The sequence below is a fragment of the Centruroides sculpturatus genome, unplaced genomic scaffold, assembly GCF_000671375.1.
Source record: "Centruroides sculpturatus isolate CEXI.00-Female unplaced genomic scaffold, Cexi_2.0 scaffold16, whole genome shotgun sequence".
Lineage (NCBI taxonomy): Eukaryota > Metazoa > Arthropoda > Arachnida > Scorpiones > Buthidae > Centruroides > Centruroides sculpturatus.
In genome coordinates this window covers 612,557-624,261 of record NW_019384548.1, presented here as the reverse complement: position 1 = coordinate 624,261, position 11,705 = coordinate 612,557, and the positions used below count along the sequence as shown (strand labels likewise).

Here is an 11,705-nt window from a genome sequence, read left to right as displayed (position 1 = left end):
ATCTTACCAGTTTTTTTTCTTCTTTCGGCATTCCTCTATCTATGTGGGCATCTTCTGAGTCTCTTGGGTGGTGTTCTTTGGGTTCACTTCCGAATTCCGAAGTTTTAGGTAAAAATCTTTCCGGCTCCTTATTTACATTGCATGCAGCTAGGGAGATTTTTGGAGATGTTCCTCTTCATTCCCCCAATTTACAAGTACAATATATAGATGAGGAATTTTTCTTCGCTTTTATTCTTTTGCATAAATTCATTTAAATAAAAGATGAACTGCGCGATTATGTATTATAATTTTTTTTTGCAGTATAATATTAATTTAATATTTTTTTTCTTTTAGAAATTTTAATATTTTATGATTTTAATTAAATTATTTAAATTTGATTTTCTACTTAGTTTATGATGATATTTTATCACTAATTTATTATTATTCATGTTTATACATAAATTAATTTGAATGGTAAATGAATTTAGCTATAAAAATATGTAATTTTTCTAAATTTCTAATAGAACATTTAAAAAAAATATATTTAAAAATACACCAATAAATTATAATGTTTTTCTAAATAATTGATTTATAAATCGATATTAAGTTAATAAAATTGAAGTGAATATTTACCTAAATTAATTCAGAATAGAAAAATATCGTCTCATGATTTTAGTAAAAGATTTATTCAATTTTAATAAGAATTTTAAATTGAAAATTCAATAAGAAAAGCTTGAGTTATTGTTTTAATTTGTATGAAAATCATTCATTACATCAAAGTGATTAATAATTAATTCTATCAGAGGTTATCAAGAGAGTAACTAGAACCTATATTAGGGGGAGGGTCCGAATTTGAACGTACAGTACAAACCTGTATTTACCCCTGTACTACTGTGTATGTATCCCATTAGCACTGTGGATGAAGAGTAAACTCTTAGATATTGTATATACACGTGTATAAGTGCGTATATCACTTTCAAATCTTTTCCTGTACAGTACTTATTTAATTTTTTATTCCTTTATTTATTTATAAAGGTAAGGGAGTCGAGGCCTATGGGCTTCTCCTTGGTTACCTACTAGAAGTTATATTTATAAATTCTTATTTTTTAAATTAATTTTATAAAACTTGGATATAATATTGTATTTTTTATTTATTTATTAAATTGTAAAATTCTTAATAAATTAATAATTTTAATTCTTGAAATATTATTATTATTATATTTAATATATTTAAAGGATAGGCAGATAGCTTAAGGATATGCTAGTTTAAAATGGCTGATATTTAATTTCTACGAATAATAAATGCTTATATTATTTTATATAAACGGCCTGACATAGAATTAATCTGTAACAAAATCTATAAATTTTGGTCATTAAATGAGTCCCACTTTTAGGTTTTTTTTTTTGTAAACAATTCACGTTTTTTGCTCAATAACTTTTGAATTAGTCTATTAAAGTTACTTGGAAAATTTGATATTAAATTTTTTGTTAATAAGTTGATATATATCGGGGCCTCGTTCTAACAGATAGATACATATCAATTGGTACGAAGCACCGAAGATGATAAAACGGTAGATTCAGTCATGTGAAGGTTTAAGCGCAAGTTTGCAGGAGATCGAAACTAGAATTGTCGTATTCGCTGTTTTACATTTGTGTCTAGAAACGGAAAGTAATGATGCTGAGTCATAGAAGTAATTCACCTTTGGTTAGAATTAAACAAACCCCTCGGAGCCGTGACTAAGGGCTTCTTCTGGCCAGTTCCCGCCATACAGAGAGTGATGGAGTGAGGGTGGGCAGCGGAAGAGGCAGATGACCATACAGTGGACACCATTAGAGAGACAGATCTAACAAATGATGATTGCTCTTTCTCGCAGTTAATGATCCAACATCTCCTTAATTACAATTATCAATAACACCTAAACGTCTATGGCTGCTTAAGCGTATCTACGTTCGGCCTTATGTATACCGTTCATTAAACAGTAGCAGTAGGAAAAAGTTCACTAACGATTCTTTACAGAACTTGGTAGAAATTTTCAATTACTTTCACTTAAGAACAGACTCGAATCTTTCTTTAGTTTCCTTCCAACGTTCATTAGGATAGCTTTCAATTCTTTTCTTCCTCGTTTTTTATATCCTTGATAAAGTTTACCTGACAGAGGGGTGCAATTTTCCCTAAACACCACTCAATTAGGTCTACGGTTGATCGTTTGGAGAACCAACTTTACTTCGGTCCAAATGACATTCAAATACTCATTTGTTTGGATCATTTGGTAAAATAAGTAGACAAGAGATCGATAAGGTGAGAGGATGAACCTCTCACTCTTAACTCTTGTCGAAATTACAGAGTAGCCCTCTTGTTGAAAGATGACCATTGTACCATATAAAGTAAATTTTTTAGTCTCCTTCTCAATTATGCACTGAAAAGAGAAGGATCAACATCCCCCATGAATTATTCACCACTCTCTTTCATATTTGGTGCACTCGATTCGGACAAAAGACGTATAATATGATTTTAGTATCTCTTGAAATCCCAAAAGTGTTGTTGCAACTTACTTTCCAATAAGATGACTGAAACTCATTTTTTTAAAAGATCCTTTTAAAAAATTCCATTTCTTCAGTTTTCTAGCTTGATTATAGTTTAATCAGACGTTGGAATGGCTAAATGAACTGCTTTTATTTTTTATGAATCAAATTTGACGACACTTTGTGACTTCTTATAACGACTCTTTTGTTTTTCATTGGTCATATAAAAATTTTATATATTTTTTATTCGTAATTGCGAATGATGTATAGAAAATCAATGAGGTTCTTCCACAAAAAAAATAAAACCTTTGAATATTTAATACAGTCTAACTTTTCCTCTTCTNTTTGCTTCTCAATTCCTAAAGAATAAATTAAGTTTCGAATAAATATTTTTATTTAATAAATAATTAGTAGTATTTGTAGGTCTGAGCTAAAGTTACTCAACGAGTAGATCGGGAACCCCATTCATAGATTACGTTCTGACCTTAGCGTAATGGATTTATTAGCGAGTTAAAAGGTTATAAACAAAGTAAACGCTTAAAATATTTATCAGATATTTGCAGAACGTATAGAAAGAAACAATAGATGAATGTATTAGGTCACCTTACGATGCCATTCAATGGGGAAACTCGCAGAAACTACTTATCGACAACCCCTCGCCATTATTAGAACAGTAATGTAAGCTGCATTCTTGACCAAACCAGTTTTTTTTCTCTGGAATCTCGTTCTCTACTCGTCTATAATTTGAACATAAACCTATTTACAAGCAAGTTAATTTGACTATGATATTATATTGAAGGATAAAATAAATGACTAAAATTCATATTTAATTTTATAATTTCTGTATTAAATATATTAAATTGACAACTTCATGTAATTTTTTTAATAATAAATGTTGCTTTAGTGTGGGAAAAAAATACAGTAGACCACCCCCTATAACACTGTTGATAATTCCGTGTTATATGAATTCCATGTTGTACGAGTCACTTAAATTTTACAAATACGTGAGCCATTCACAGCCCGGCACACGTATTTGTAAAATCTAAGTGACTCGTATAACATGGAATTCATATAACACGGAATTATCAACAGTGTTATAGGGGGGTTGTATGTTGATACTTGATTAATTTAAAAATTAATTGAGGAATTCTGTAGTTTCTTACGTTTCTAGAAAAAAGAAAACAATTGGAAAAACCAGACATATCTGAGTTTTCCGCTGAACAACGGCCACTGACGGGAATATTAAAAAAATTGCCGTTGTTTGAAGGTTATTTCTTTTAAGAAGTTCCTGAGAAAATGGGATGTGACTGTTACAAAAAGTTCGACTGTATAAATTAAAATTTTAGTTAAAGTTCAAATTAAATTGCGCTTTTTTTTTAACTTAAATTAATTGTTTACTATTAAAAAATGGGTAATATTTTAAATAAACTTCGAATCTAGTTATTCATTGACTCCATGATCATTCTTTATTACTGTTTCCGAGTAGCTGCAAAGAATAATAAAAATATAATTCCGTATAAAAATGAATAATTAATTGTTTTATTAACTAAAATCTCTGTTCTGTAACCTGTTAAAGAGAGGAGCAGTCAATAATCACTTTCTTAAACTAATAATATTTATTTTAGTTTCATTCCATCAACTTAGGATCTTCGGTGCCATTTTTTTTTTAATCTTCGTATAAATCAATAACAAAACCTAAACTTTTATCAAGTTAAATGAAATTTTAAACTTCATCTCAGTCAAATACGTGATTTAATATTTCTAGATATAAAATAAGAAGGGTGATTATCATCTTTGGATACGGTTTAATTTCTTAATTTTTATTTTCAACAAAAGTTAACTAATTAAAAGTGGTGTTTGTTTATCGTTGGGATGCAAGAATTAATTTGTGGAGGTACGTGATGTCTCGGGGCAGCAGCGAGATCTCGGAAGAATTTTAAATCGTTCTTCCCCCCCTGGGGTCCCTGGCAGCCACAGCATGTCTTAATCAGACGTCAATACAGTAACAGTTTCGGTAATCTAATTTGAAGGAGGTCAATTTTCGTCTATGATTCATGGTCTGTAAGATGTTTGATTACGCAAGAGATACCGACGGAATTTAAAACGATCTGGCTTCTATACTTCACATTTTGATGATTCCTCCTCCCAGGGGGTGATTCTTCGCTTTCGTTATTGACTCGCTCGTTTTATACCGAAGAAACCTCCCTTAATCCAATTTATGATATACTACTTTTATGTTGGGATAAAGTAAAACGAGTTTAGTAATTGGATTTTGTTTTTTTTATAATGGAAAAATTTTTACAGGAATTGGGTTTAAAGTGCTCGACTTTCTTTACTTTTTTAATTGCTTTCTAGCGAATTTAAAGATTTTCGATCCGACTAACAATAATTTTGCAGGTCCGAGTCGCTAATGCAATAACATCGGTACTCTGTCATAATTTGAAAGTCGAGTGACAAAGGAAAAAAAAAAAAATGGAAAAGTTACAGTTTGATAGTCGTGTAAGAGGCAGTTGTCGCCACGTTTTATTATTCCAGAGCCGATTTAGACTCAGATAATTTTATTAATCCGGTAAGTTATGCACTGAATTAATTCTCACCCTCATCTATTTTTTCAGTCTCCTAATGTAATTATAGAGAAGACGAAGTTTTTGAGTTTAAAAGTGATTTTCTTAGAATTATATAATGATTTTTTATACACTTTGATAAATATAATGGAAGTTTATTTGAGTGTAAATAGATTGGAAGTTCTGTTTCGATAATCTTCGGCAGTGAAGATTACGAGTATGGATGCTAAATAGCATTCACAATTAGAACGTTGCAGAAACATTCGGCTTCATTGTCCAACTGTAGTATTGACTGGAAGAAAAATTGAATTTTCCCAAACTGGAAATTATTTTCTTTTGACCATTGTCTTCAATCTGGTTTTTCATTAAAGAGTTCAGCATTGCCTGTAAAAGAAAGACGAGAGAAAAAAAGCAGTTGAAAGCAATTACGTGTTTTTCCACCGCCAGTCTGTCTGTATTGAATTTACTTTATCCGCTAGTAAGAACTGACATTTCATTACGCCAAGAAGAAAAGCTTATATGCAAATGAGGCCCTATCTGCCGGTAGAAGGTGCATCGCTTGTTTACGACAGGTCCTATTGTCGCCAGTTAATCTATTTCTAATCAAAGACGTGACGAAAGACATCTAGACAGGTTTCTTCATCCATCTACATCGGCCGGAAATTTGCAGTCAGATGGGGTCGATCTCATCTCTCCCCCGCTGGATGCCGAAGAGCAATTACTGCTGACGACAGTTGATCGGCCTGTGGTTCCAAAACACTATTTTTTTTTAGGTTATTTCTTATATTTCGGCTGTTTCGTCACGCCGTGTTTAGCTCCTTTCCTCTCATACTTTTGTTCTTCACACGCTTCCAGATAATTAATTGTCAACAACTAGCTCGAATATTTTTTTTTTAATTCGAACCTAACTATGTTAGAAATCGTGCAAGGCTTCATTGTTAGATGGAATTAGACGTATTGCTGATCTAATTTTACAGACGCCAGTTATGTAATTTAATAAATTCCTCTTAAGTAAACTCATAATTTAATATAACTTCCAGAATCGGATTTTGCGTTGAGAACTATGGAGATATCTCGATGAGTTCCAGGATTACCAAACGGATAATAAAGGTGAGTAGTAATCAGAATCATTACCTTTATCCTCTTATCGCCTAGCCAAGTATTGGAAGTGCTCTCAGCAACATTTACAACCTCGTTTTAAAGCGTACGACATCAAACGCTCCTCTCAATCTGTGTTTTTCGATAAAAGACTTTACTATATTATCAACATTTTGCTGTTAAACGCCCGAGTTGTTTCGTTTTTTTTCCCCTTCTTCCTTCCTTCCTCATTCGCACTTTTCCAACGAACAGTTTAATTAAAGAAAGATTTGATGCGAGAAAAGCCGACAGTTTATTGTCCATAATTTAGTCTGCTCCGTGTTGACATTAATGGCTTCTAGGATTACAACGGTCGATTCTGGGGATATAAAATCACGAAACTTAGCTGGACTTGGTCACAATAATAAGGGAAAAAATAGCATCCGAGCATGATTTAGGCGCTGACGACATCTAGCCGCTCTTTAACTGCCTAGTTAAGGGATTTGCATTTTATTCGGAATACTAAATTGATTTAATTAATGTTTAGTTTTATATAAGTGGAGTGGTGCAGGTCGGGGTCTTAACTTCTCTACGCCAGATGGAAGCACCGAAAAATAAAATGGCTACCATTTAAAAGATGTGGGTGATTTAATTTTGGGTTATAATTCCGAAGAAGTTTGAGTTTATTCTTAATTTCTGCTGGTTTAAAACTTCGATTTTCATAAGATTTTACTCGAAACGAGTTAAAAAATATATATATATATAAAACAGAAACTTATTATTTTTACACCTCGATGCCTGTAAAAATATTTATCCGGGTTATCTTATTAGGTATGGATGTATCTTAACAAGATTTTGTATACCTGTTTATCAGAATTTAATAAGAGAAAAAGGATAAATTGAAGAAAAAGATGACTAAGACGAAGAGCTCGGAAGCTGCATTTTATCGTTTTCTTAACAGCGGATGTAATATTCAGAGTTGGTTGGTGCATTGTTTTATAGGTTTTATATTTTCGAGTAAAAGTGTCGATAAATGGAAGTTGCCGACATTATAAGAATGGTGGCTCTCTCTCTCTAAGATGGATGACTCAATTATTGAGTGAAAACCAAAGAGTCCGTAGGGTGTTGCCAACTGATTTGTCGCGATTTCGCTTTTGGATCGAATTGAGGAGCGACTAAGACCTGATTACCTCTGTGGTTTCTCTGACTCTGGTCGGTCGCCTTTTTCAAACTTGCTAATTAGACGCAGATCGTCTTTTTTCCCCCTCTTATTTACATGCATGAGCGCTTCTACACGTCGCACTACCAGAAGCAAAAAGTGTTTAGCATCGCTGATTGCTATCGGCTTTTCTTTGCTCTAATGATCTTTACCGCATACACCAAATGTTAAATAAAACACGGAGTTGGGTGAATTAAATTCTCAATTAAGCTTACCAATAAACCTTTGTATTAATAATCTTTAGACTAATACTGGAAGCCCGAGAAGGTTATTTTTAATTGGGTTTTATGCAAGAGTTAGCGATTTTCGTTAATATCCATTTTGCCAGAAATATTGTAATTAGTCTGGCTTTGTGCGACTCTCTTTCCCTTTTGTGAGAAATCCAAGCGAGAAAACCAATATGTCCACATCTGAAGTAACCAATCAAACAAGCGTGGTGAGCACGTGATGGACTTTTCCTGTCCATCCTGGTCACTCGGCTGGCAATATCAATACAACTACAGATGGATCGTTATCGTTTCCTCCGCCTCCAAGTGTTGCGTGTGTGTCTGTCCCTTGGCTGTCATTTTTAAATTTGATTTTATTGCAAAATGCTGCGTTCTTTTATGAAGTTTTTATTGTCGTAAATCGAAGAGATTTCTACAAAAATGGCGTCACTGGGTCGGTGGATTTAAAATCAATAAAAAAAAGGGACCGTAGAGGCATTTTTAGGAGATAGAGAGTTTTTTAAAAAAAATGAGAGGTGTTGCGTGATTTTATTAAGAATTAAGCAAAAATGTTATATGAAAATGGCTTTTATAAGCTATAGAAAAAGTGGTGAAATGTGAGAATAAGTAAATGCAAGCCTATTTCCAAATCGGACTACGCCATCTGTCGTCCATAAAGGGAAGTAGAGAAGCAACTGCAGAGGTTTATTAATGTCCCCGGTATTAGCTTCCCCATCCTTCTGGATGAATGAAGGCAGCCAGAGAAACTGTGACACCTCTCGCTTCTCCAATGAAGTGACGTCTAGGGATCACATTGCCAAGACGATGTGACATCGTGGTAAATCACTTCCAATCCCGGATGTATCAGACGACCCAATAAATGTGACTGATATAATTTATACAGAGTGAAATTTTACGACAGTGGCGACACGCACTATTGAGCATGCGATCCTCTACTTCGTCCCTTATCGGACCTCGAACAAAATCGCGAGTCGCTAATCAAACTTGATACTGTTGCACCGCCGTCGCTTTACTTTAAAATTTCTCCATCGTCCATCCCGTTATGCTCTAAACGTGAGTCATATGATCATTAATGAATTCGGCATCATCAACGTCCTTATTATGACTGTATTACTCATATAATGATTCCTAATAGACTAGTAACTTAGTTTTGTCGCCGTGTCACTGATGTCACCGTGGCACACCCCTGGATATATAAATATAAATTAAATGGACAGATGATGTTAGCTACGACATCCATTAATATTTTAAACGCTTTCGCATCGTATACTAACTCTTGTTGATGGACAGGACAAAGATTCGCACCCAAAAAAAATAGTCAAATGCGAGTTTATAAATATTAAAAGGTTTTTACAATTAGTAAATTAACATAATTAACTTTAATATTATTATATGACAAAGTGGACATTAAATTGATTGTTTGTCCTCTCGAAAATATGGTAATTCTTAACAGTAATATTGCTCATCCGGTGGATGCTTCCTTGCATTACACGTGTTTGTGTAAGGAAGATAGCTTTATAGGGTACACGTTACTCGGGATACGCCCTTCGAACTTAGATTTTATTACTTTTTCTGTGTATTAAACGAAAATAAACAAGTAGAAAAAAGGCTAAAGAACTTTTTAATAAAATTATTTTTCATTTCTAACGGGAATTTTAATTTGTTTCTTGAGATGCTTGATGCTCTGTTCGAATATTTGTCTTAGCTTTGCTTTATGTGAATATCCGAGACAAGAATGAAGTTTTTGTCCATTTGAGAATGTAATCTTTGGACGTTGTTGGACCTAATGATACAAAACCAGCAGAAAACACGAACGTTATTTAGTGAGTTATCGAAAACATAGATCGGAATCCCAGAGAAGTAGCGGACCTTCGGTTCACTGACCTCTTGTTCTAACTCTGACTCGACAGTTGGACAAAGGAGTCTAAACCTTGTTTCGAAACATGTTTGAAATAATTTCGGTACCGTAGACTGTGGTCGCACGACTCAGCGGTCACATTGGCATTGTCCTCTAAGGAGGCAGACCGTGACCAAATCGAATTTAGCGTCAGAAACATTTCGTCCCTTCCAGTGCAAGGCAGTACAGAATACTAATAAGCAGTAGTGGTCAGAAGTTTTTAAGGTGGCTTGTAACAAATCACTTGTTGTCTACCGATGACTCGCCAAAATAAAAATCTCACCAAACTTTTATATTTCGAATGAAACGTGACTAAAATTTTAAGTGACCCTAATGTTTGTATCTTCCGTAGTGCATTTTGAATAAAAATAGAAAGGAAAAGCTTTTCAGCTTGAAGAGACGAAGCTGGGACAAGAAGAAATATCTATTTACAGTCAAACATTCGAAGTCCAGTTTTGACAATAAATCGAGCCTCTCTCTTTGCAGGAATGCGAGTTTTCCGCCCGATTGCCTGTCACAGGACTAAGAATACATTCTTTTCCTAGGAACAACTTTCAACTGACACAAGTCTGTAAATCCTGGTCAACTTCCCTATCCACTTTCACGGGTTAAATCTCGATAGCTTATTTTCTTTTGCCGTGACACCTGTTGGAAAATTCGTCACCCTCCTCCCCCCTCATCTCGGACTTTAATAACGACAAGCGCGATAAAATCATTCGGTGGCCGATGACGTACAACGATCGATGTCCGGTCACGTGTCCCTCTCCAAATATTTATGGAACGCCCCCATTGTCATAAGGTCCGGGATGACAATTAAGCCAAGCGTTTTATGGAAACAGAGCAATGTGGTGCATGTTGATGGCCATGTCGAACGCGGGGACAAATATTTAATCACTTTTCTCTCCTCCCCGAGCTGTCGGTCGTAAAAATGTTGGATTTAATGTAGCAGTCATCTATTGTCGGTACATTGTTTTGGGATGTTTAATGTTGGATTATATCGGGAATGATATGAGGAGATGTTGCTCACAGAAAGAATTCCCATTGGCATTTCCCTTAATGCACTAACATTAATTTTAAAATAAATTTAGTTTAATTTGACAAAAAAAAAATGTGGAAAGCTTTAATTCTCGATTGAATAATTAGCGTCAATAGCGAGAAAGTATTTTAATAATAGTTTAAGATAACGGATTGCAAGTTCAACGCGTTATGAGAGAAACGAAACGATTTAAAGGTGCAACATCTTTTATACAAACGATTTAAAATCATAATATATACCTTTAAAAAGTTTATAAAAAAAAGTTAATTAAACAGACAGACGACAGATGGCGCCACAATAATTGGAAATTTACTTTTTGGGGAAAAGCGAACTCAACTTTAAATGTAAATCTAGATAAAGTGTAGACATCTCTTACAAACCAATGAGAAGCAGCGCAACAAAACAATGAAGGAGAGGGCCGATATGGGTGTAGCAGGCCTGCTCATTTACATGTGAATGACCCTCTATCGTTATGACTTAAATTGGATTCGACCGTTTCGTCGCAGCGCTGCCATGATTGCCAGTAATTTCGTAATACGTGTAGAGTCTGGTTCCTATTCTCCAAACCAATCGCGTTTCCGCCTTTCAGCCATTGCCGTTAATTTCGAATCAATTCTAGTCTTTCTCGCCTATGCAGTAGCTTTATAAATTTAGTCATCTCTGGAGACTTTCGAGCGATAGAAATCGTAAACAATCCAATTACCGTAGTTCTTATTTGGAGAGTACTTCCACCGGTCACAATGGGTGCCAGATTGAAAGGGTTAGTCTTCTGGCACAACACCAAAACCACGTCACAGGTAATAGGAACCGTGAATTTTATTATCTGCACTTGTGTGTATTTTATTTGCTGCACTTTGTATATTCTGAAGAGGCGATAAGAGATCCTGCTCCTCGGAATTGCAAGAAAATGAAACACTTATAAAGTGCTCCAGAAGGAAAGGAAATGCCCTCGGCTCACGCGATTTTGAATTGATTCCATTATCGTTATTTCATTAACAGCTATATGCTAGTATTTTATTTATTTATTTCTACTCTTAAAATGAGAAAAATCTTGTATAAATTTACATTAACAATGGAGTTTTCAATGTTTTCATAATACAAGTTTATATCTTTAACGTTAATTTTCGCCCAGAAAATATAGGATTAAATTTACTATTGTGTTATATCGAGGTTCTGTATATTA

General features: G+C 34.1%; 1 protein-coding gene across 1 annotated transcript in view; it reads right to left on the bottom strand.

The window, feature by feature from the left end:
• The window catches only part of LOC111623575 (PQ-loop repeat-containing protein 1-like), a 52,903-nt gene extending 43,464 nt beyond the window's left edge, over nucleotides 1-9,439 (bottom strand). Inside the window, exon 1 of the mRNA XM_023366195.1 lies at nucleotides 9,429-9,439. The gene's annotated coding sequence lies outside the window, so the exon portion shown is untranslated. The remainder of the gene's footprint in view (nucleotides 1-9,428) is intronic.
• Nucleotides 9,440-11,705: the final 2,266 nt, after the last annotated feature.